The sequence below is a fragment of the Balaenoptera ricei genome, chromosome 2 (assembly GCF_028023285.1).
Source record: "Balaenoptera ricei isolate mBalRic1 chromosome 2, mBalRic1.hap2, whole genome shotgun sequence".
Classification (NCBI taxonomy): Eukaryota; Metazoa; Chordata; class Mammalia; order Artiodactyla; family Balaenopteridae; genus Balaenoptera; species Balaenoptera ricei.
The window spans coordinates 16,912,221-16,920,876 of NC_082640.1; positions in this window are offsets into that span (position 1 = coordinate 16,912,221).

Genomic DNA, 8,656 nt, shown 5'->3' on the forward strand with positions numbered 1-8,656 from the left:
AAATTAGTCATCAAATCACAAGAGAACGAAAGAGGAAGGGAAGAAAGACCTACAAGAACAAATCCAAAACAATTAACAAAATGGCAATAAGAACATACACATTGATAAATACCTTAAATGTAAATGGATTAAATGCTCTGAGCAAAAGACATAAACTGGCTGAATGGATACAAAAACAAGACCCATATATATGATGTCTACAAGAGACCCACTTCTGATCTAGGGACACATACAGACTGAAAGTGAGGGGATGGAAAAAGGTATTCCACGCAAATAGAAATCATAAGAAAGCTGGAGTAGCAATACTCCTATTAGATAAAATAGGCTTTAAAATAAAGACTTATAAGAGACAAAGAAGGACACTAGAAGGACACTACATAATGATCAAGGCATCAATCCAAGAAGAAGATATAACAATTGTAAATATATATGCACCAAACATAGGAGCACCTCAATATATAAGGCAAATATTGAGTTGGCCAAAAAGTTCGTTCGCATTTTTCTGTAATATCTTATGGAAAAACCTGAACGAACTTTTTAGCCAACCCAATACTAACATCCATAAAGGGAGAAATTGACAGTAACACAATAACAGTGGGGGACTTTAACACCCCACTTTCATCAATGGACAGGTCATCCAGACAGAAAATCAAAAAGGAAACACAGGCCTAGATGACACATTAGACCAGATGGACTTAACTGATATTTATAGAGCATTCCATCCAAAAGCAGCAGAATACACATTCTTCTCATGTGCACATAGAACATTCTCCAGGAGTGATCACATGCTGGGCCACAAATCGAGCCCCAGTAAATTTAAGAAAATTTAAATCATATCAAGCATCTTTTCATATCACAATGCCATGAGATTAGAAATCAACTACAAGAAAAAGAAAAAAACTGTAAAAAACACAGACACATGGAGGCTAAACAATGTGCTACTAAACAACCAATGCCTCACTGAAGAAATCAAAGAGGAAACCAAAAAATACCTAGAGACAATCAAAATGAAAGCATGACAATCCAAAACCTATGGGACACAGTAAAAGAACTTCTAAGAGGGAAGTTTATAGCAATATAATCTTACCTCCAGAAACAAGAAAAATCACAAATAAAAAACCTAATGTCACACCTAAAGCAACCAGTGAAAGAACAACAAACAAAACCCAAAGTTAGTAGAAGGAAAGAAATCATAAAGATCAGAGGAGAAATAAATGAAACAAAAGTGAAGAATAGAAAATATCAATGAAACTAAAAGCTGGTTCTTTGAAAAGATAAATGAAATTGATAAACCTTTAGCAAGACTCATCAAGAAAAAAAAGGAGAGGGCCCCAATCAATAAAATTAGAAATGAAAAAGAAGTTACAGTGGACACCACAGAAATACAAAGGATCATAAGAGACTATTACAAGCAAGTATAAGCCAATCAAATGGACAACCTGGAAGAAATGGACAAGTTCTTAGAAAGGTACAGTCTCCCAAGGCTGAACCAGAAGAAATAAAAAATATGAACAGACCAATCGCAAATACTGAAATTGAAACTGTGATTTTAACAAACAAAAGTCCAGGATCAGATGGCTTCACAGTCAAATTCTATCAAACATTTAAAGAAGAGTTACACCTATCCTTCTGAAACTATTCCAAAAAAATCACAGAGGAAGGACTACTCCCAAACTCATTTTATGAGGCCACCATCACCCTGATACCAAAACAAGTTAAAGATACCATAAAAAAAGAAAGTTACAGGCCAGTTATCACTGATGAACACAGACACAAAAATCCTCAACAAAATACTAGCAATCTGAATCCAACAATACATTAAAAGGATCATACACCATGATCAAGTGGGATTTATCCCAGGGATTCAAGGATTTTTCAATATACGCAAATCAATTGGTATGATACACCACATCAACAAATCAAAGAATAAAAGCCACATGACCATCTCAATATATGCAGAGAAAGCTTTTGAAGAAGTTCAAAACTCTCCAGCAAGTGAGCATAGAGGGAACATACCTCAACATAATTAAGACCATGCATGACAAACCTACAGCTAACATCATACTCAGTGGTGAAAAAGCTGAAAGCATTTCCTCTAAGATCAGGAACAAGACAAGGATGTCCTCTCTCACTACTTTTATTGAACACAGGTTTGGAAGTCCTAGTCAAGGCAATCAGAGAAGAAAAATAAAAAGAATCCAAATTGGAAAAGAAGAAGTAAAACTGTCACTGTTTGCAGATGACATGAAACTATACATAGAAAATCCTAAAGATGCTACCAGAAAACTACTAGAGCTCATCAATAAATTCAGTAAAGTTGCAGGATAAAAAATTAATAAGCAGAAATCTGCTGCACTAACAATGAAAGATCAAAACGAGAAGTTAAAGAAACAATCCCATTTACCATTTCATCAAAAAGAATAAAATATCTATGAATAACCTACCTAAGGAAACAAAAGACCTGTACTCCGAAAACTATAAGACACTGATGAAAGAAATCGAAGATGGCACAAAGAGATGGAAAGGTACACCATGTTCTTAGATTGGAGGAATCAATACTGTCAAAATGACTACACTACCTGAGGCAATCTACAGATTCAATGCAATTGCTATCAAATTACCAGTGGCATTTTTCACAGAACTAGAACAAAAAAATCTAAAACTTTGTGTGGAGACACAAAAGACCCCACATAGCCAAAGCAATCGTGAGAAAGAAAAACGGTGCTGGAAGAACCAGGCTCCCTGACTTCAGACTATACTACAAAGCTACAGTCATCAAAATAGTATGGTACTGGCACAAAAACATATATAGATCCATGGAACAGGACAGAAGGCCCAGAAATAAACCCACGCACCTATGGTCAATTAATCTATGACAAGACTATGACAAGCAAGACTATACAATGGAGGAAAGACAGTCTCTTCAATAAACGGTTCTGGGAAAACTGGACAGCTACACCTAAAGGAATGAAATTAGAACATTCTTTAACACCATACACAAAAATAAACTCAAAATGGATTAAAGACTTAAATGTAAGACCAGGTACTGTAAAACTCTCAGAGGAAAACATAGAACACTTTTTGACATAAATTGCAGCCATCTTTTTTGATCTGTCTCCTAGAGTAATGGAACTAAAAACAAAAATAAACAGATGGGACCTAATTAAACTCAAAAGCTTTTGCACAGCAAAGCAAACCATAAATTAAATGAAAAGACAACCCACAGAATGGTACAAAATGTTTGCAAAAGATGCTACCATCAAGAGATTAGTCTTCAAAAATTACAAACAGCACAGTGTCAAAAAAAAACAAACAACCCAATCAAAAAATGGGCAGAAGACCTAAATAGACATTTCTCCAAAGAAGACTTACAGGTAGTCAAGAGGCACATGAAAAGATGCTCAACACCACTAATTATTAGAGACATGCAAATCAAAACTACAATGAGATATCACCTCACACCAGTCAGAATGGCCATCATCAAAAAATCTACAAACAATAAATGCTGAAGAGGGTGTGGAGAAAAGGGAACCCTCCTGCACTGTTGGTGGGAATATAAATTGATACAGACACTATGGAGAACTGTATGGAGGTTCTTTATAAAACTAAAAATAGAGCTACCATAGGATCCAGCAATCCCACTCCTGGGCATATATCTGGAGAAAAACATAGTTCAAAAGGATAGATGCTCCCCAGTGTTCATTGCAGCACTGTTTACAATAGCCAGGAAATGGAAGCAACCTGAATGTCCATTGGCAGCTGAATGGATAAAGAAGATGTGGTACATATTACTCAGACATTAAAAAGAATGAAATAATGCCATTTGCAGCAACAGGGATGGACATGGAGATTATCATACTAAGTGAAGTAAGTCAGACAGAGAAAGACAATAGCACTTACATGCGGAATCTTAAAAAAGAAAAAAAAGATACAAATGAACTTATTTACAAAACAGAAACAGACTCACAGACTTAGAGAACAAACTTATGGTTACCAGGGAGTGGAAGGGTGGGGGAGAGGGATAGATAGGGAATTTGGGATTGACATGTACACACTGCTATATTTCAAATAGATAACCCAATAAGGACCTACTGTATAGTACAGGGAATTCTGCTCAGTATTCTGTAATAACCTAAATGGGAAAAGAATCTGAAAAAGAATAAATACATGTATATGTATAACTGAATCACTTTGCTGTACACCTGAAATTAACACATTGTTAATCAACTACAATATAAAATAAAAATTTTTTAATCTTCAAATAATCTATTTTAAATGAACTTAAATTCAACTGCATACAAAAACTGTTTCATGTCTCCACTCTTCCAGTTATTGATGTCACAAGTTACATATTTTTATAGTGTGCCCGTAACACAGATTTGCTATAATACATTCGTCTTTTGAGCTCTATACCATAATTAAAAATGATTTATGTACCAACACTACAATAATACCGCAGTATCCTCTGTCTATATACTCACCTTTACCAGAGAGCTTTATATTTTCATATGGTCCCATGCTGTTGTCAGGCATCCTTTCATTTCAACTCAAAGCACTTCCTTTAGCATTTCTTACAGGGAAAGTCCAGTGGTGAGGAAATCCTTCAGCTTTTGTCTATCTAGGAAAGCTTTGTTTTCTCCTTCCCATTTGAACAACAGCTTTGCAATATGATATAATATTCTTGGTGTTTTTTCATTCAATGCTTTGAAAATCTCATCGCACTCCCTTTTGACCACTAAGGTTTCTGCTGAGAAATCTGCTGATCATCTTACAGCAGCTCCCTTTTACAAGTCACTTTTTCTCTTTGTCTCTGAGTTTGATTATATGTCTCAATGTGACTCTCTTTGGTTTTATCCTATTTGGAATTTGTTAAATTTCTTGCATTTCTATGTCCATTTCTTTCCTCAAATTGGTGATGTTTTCAGCCATAATTTCTTCAGATAGGCTTACCAGTCTGCTATTTCTGCCATAACAAAATACCAGAGTAGGTATCTTAAACAACAAATTAATTTTCTCACAGTTCTAGAGGCACTAAGTCCAAGATTAAGGTGTTGTCAAGGTTGGTTTTTAGTGAGCCCTCTCTTCTTGGCTTGTAGACAGCTGCTTTCATACTGTATCCTCACATGGCCTTTCCCCTGTGTACAGCAGAGCTCACTGGGGTTTTTTCCTCTTTGTATAAGGACACCACCTTATGACCTCATTTAACCTTAATTATCTCCTTAAAGGCCCCATCTCCAAACACAGTGACATCAAGAGATTAGGGCTCGAAATATGAATGTGGCAGTACACAGTTTGGTTCATAACATTCTGCCTCCTGACCCCCAAAAGTTCGTGTTCTTCTCACATGAAAAATACATACACCACATCCCAAAAGCCCCAAAGTTTTAACCCATTCCAGTATCAATTCCAAGTCCAAAGTCTCATCTAAATATCATCTCAACAGGTATGGGAGAGATTTTAGGAACAATTCATCTGGAGACAAAATTTCTCTCCAGCTTTGAACCTGTTAAACTAGACAGGTTATCTGCTTACAAAATACAGTGATGGGACAGGCATAGGATAGGCATTCCCATTCCAAAAGGAGGAAACTGGGAAACAGAAAATGGTGCTGTGTCCCCAGAAGGACAAAAACCTAGCAATGCATATTCCACTAGACCTTAAGGCTCAAAGATAATCCTCTTTTGCTGGATGTTCTACCCTCCAGGCCCACTGGGAAGGCAAAATTACCCCCACACCCCTAAGCAGTAGCCCCATGCATGTGGCTCTTTACAGCAGCAGCCTGGTTTGTAGAAACTGAGGAAGTGGCTCCACTCTCTGAAACCAGGGAGGAAACATCCTTGTTCACTGGGCCTGTATGCACTGTATTTGTGGTAGGTGTGGCAGCCCTGATGATCTCTGAATTGCCTTTGGGGTCATTCTTCCCTTTTCTTGAAGGATAAAGTTGCATGCAGCTAAATAGCTTTATGGTCTGCTGATACCGAAACAGAGAAGTCTGAAAGCCTTGCTTTCTTTCATCTCCTTTTCTGCTGGTATAATCCCACCTCTATTCCTGGCTTCAGTTGAGATGGCTGATTAAATCCATGAGTAATCTCTATGGAGTGACTGTCCAGCCACACCCTTGGGGTTCTCTCCAGAACACACTTTCTCATTTTTTGCAATACTGACAGGTTGAGAATTTTTAAATCTTCAAGTTTTGATTCATTTTTGCTTATAGTTCCTTCAAATCAATCTAGACTTTTTCTAGCATGCACCTCAAAACTCTTCCAGCTTTGACCCATCACCTCATTCTAAAGCCACTTCCAGATTTTTAGGTATTTGTAATAACAGCACCCCACATCTTGGTACCAAAATCAGTATTAGTCTGCTAGGGCTGCCATAACAAAATACCGCAGACTGGGTTGCTTAAACAACAAAAATGCATTTTCTCACAGTTCTAGAGGCAAAAAGTCCAAGATCAAGGTGCCATCAGGGTTGGTTTCTGGCCTCTATTCCTGGCTTGCAAGGAGCTGTCTTCTCACTGTGTCCTCACATGGCCTTTCCTCAGGGCTCATACAAAGAGAGAGAAAACTCTGTTTCTTCTTCTTATAAGAACATCAGTTCTAAAAGATTAGTGCTCTATCCTCATGACCTCATTTAATCATAATTACCTTCTTAAAGGCCCCACCTTCAAATACAGTCACATTGGGGGTTAGGGCTTCAAACAGGAATTTGAGGGGGCCAGGGGTAGGGGGCACAATTCAGTCCATGACAGATCCTGTGCCTTCTTCTCTCATTTCAGGACTCCTACAAAGCATATGTCCACTTGATGGTGCCCCATAAATCCCTTCATTTTTCTTCATTCTTTTTTCTTTTTGTCCCAGAGTTGGTCACTTGAAATGGCCTATCTTCCAGTTCACTGATCCATTCGTTCTTCTTCCTGGTCCCAGTGTGCTGTTGAACCATCTCGTGAATTTTTAATTCAGTTAAAGTATTCTTCAGCTCCAGAATTTGATTCCTTTTTATAGTTTCTGTCTCTTTGTAATTGTCTCATTTTGTTTATGCATTGATTACCTCATTGCATTTACTTTTCTATTTGAGCATCTATAAGACTTTTATTTTGAATTATACGTCACAGATCTCTGTTTCCGTTTTCTGGAGATTATTTTTTTTCCTTTGCACGTTTCCCTGTTAGTTTTTATGCATTCTGTTGAAATGTAGGCATTTGAAAGAACATCCAGCTCTCCCAATCTTTGCAGACTAGCTACATACAAGGGGACACCTTCAACCTTAGTGTACTGTTGGTGGAAATGTAAATTGGTACATACACTATGGAAAACAGATTGGAGGTTCCTCAAAAAATTAAAAATATAATTACTATATGACCCAGCAATCCCACTTCTGGGTATATATCCAAAGGAAATAAAAACAGGATATCCAAGAGATAGAACAGTACCATGTTCACTGCAGCATTATTCACAACAGACAAAATATGGAAACAACCTAAGTCTCCATCAACAGATGAATGGATAAAGAAGATGTGGGGGGTGGGGGTGTGTTTGTGTACACACACACACAACAAATATTATTCAGCCATGAGAAAGAATGAAGTCCTGCTATTTGTGATAACATGGACAAATCATAAGGGCATTATGCTAAGTAAGCCAAGTCAGACAGAGAAAGAGAAATACCATATGATCTCACTTATATTTGGAACTTAAAAAGCCTAACTCATAGAAATAGAAAGTACAATGGTGTTTACCAGGGACTGAGGGTAGGGAAATTGGGGAGATGTTGTTTAAGGGTATAAACTTGCAACTAGTAGATGAATAAATTTTGGAGATCTAATGCACTATAGTGATTATACTCAATAATACTATATTATAAACTTCTAAGTTGCTAAGAGACCAGATCTGAATTGTCCTCACTTCAAAAAGAAATGATAATTATGTGGTGTGACAGTGGTGTTAGCTAACACTGCAGTGGTAATCATATTGCAATATATAAATCAACACACTGTATACCTTAAACTTATACAATGTTGTATGCCAATTATATTTCACTTTTTAAAGGAGATATCACAAGGAACATTAGAAAATATCTAGAGACAAATGAAAACACAACATTGCAAAAATTATGGAATGCAGTTGAAATAGTATTAAGAGGGAAATTTACAGCTGCAAATTCTTACGTTGAAGAAGATTACAAAATCAACAAACTAACTTTATATATTAAGAAACTAGTAAAAGAAGAATAAATTAACCCAAAGCTCGCAGAAGGAAAGAAATAATATAGATTAGGGCAGAGATAAACAGAGAATAGTAAAACAGTAGAGAAAATTAATAAAACGAAGATCGGTTGTTGGAGAAGATCAACAAAATTGACAAAACTTTATTAGCTAGATAGGCTAAGAAGAAAACAGAGAAGACCCAAATTACTAAAATTAAACATGAACAGGGGACACTACAACTGATGCCACAGAAATAAAAAGGAATGTAAGAGAATACTATGAACAATTATATGGCAACAAATTGGGTAATCTAGAAAATGGAAAAATTCCTAGAAACATACAACCTGTCCACATTGAATCTGGAAAAAATAAAAAATCTAAACAAAACTGTAACTAATAAGGAGATTGAAGCAGTAATCAAAAACTTCCCACAAAGAAAACTCCAGGACC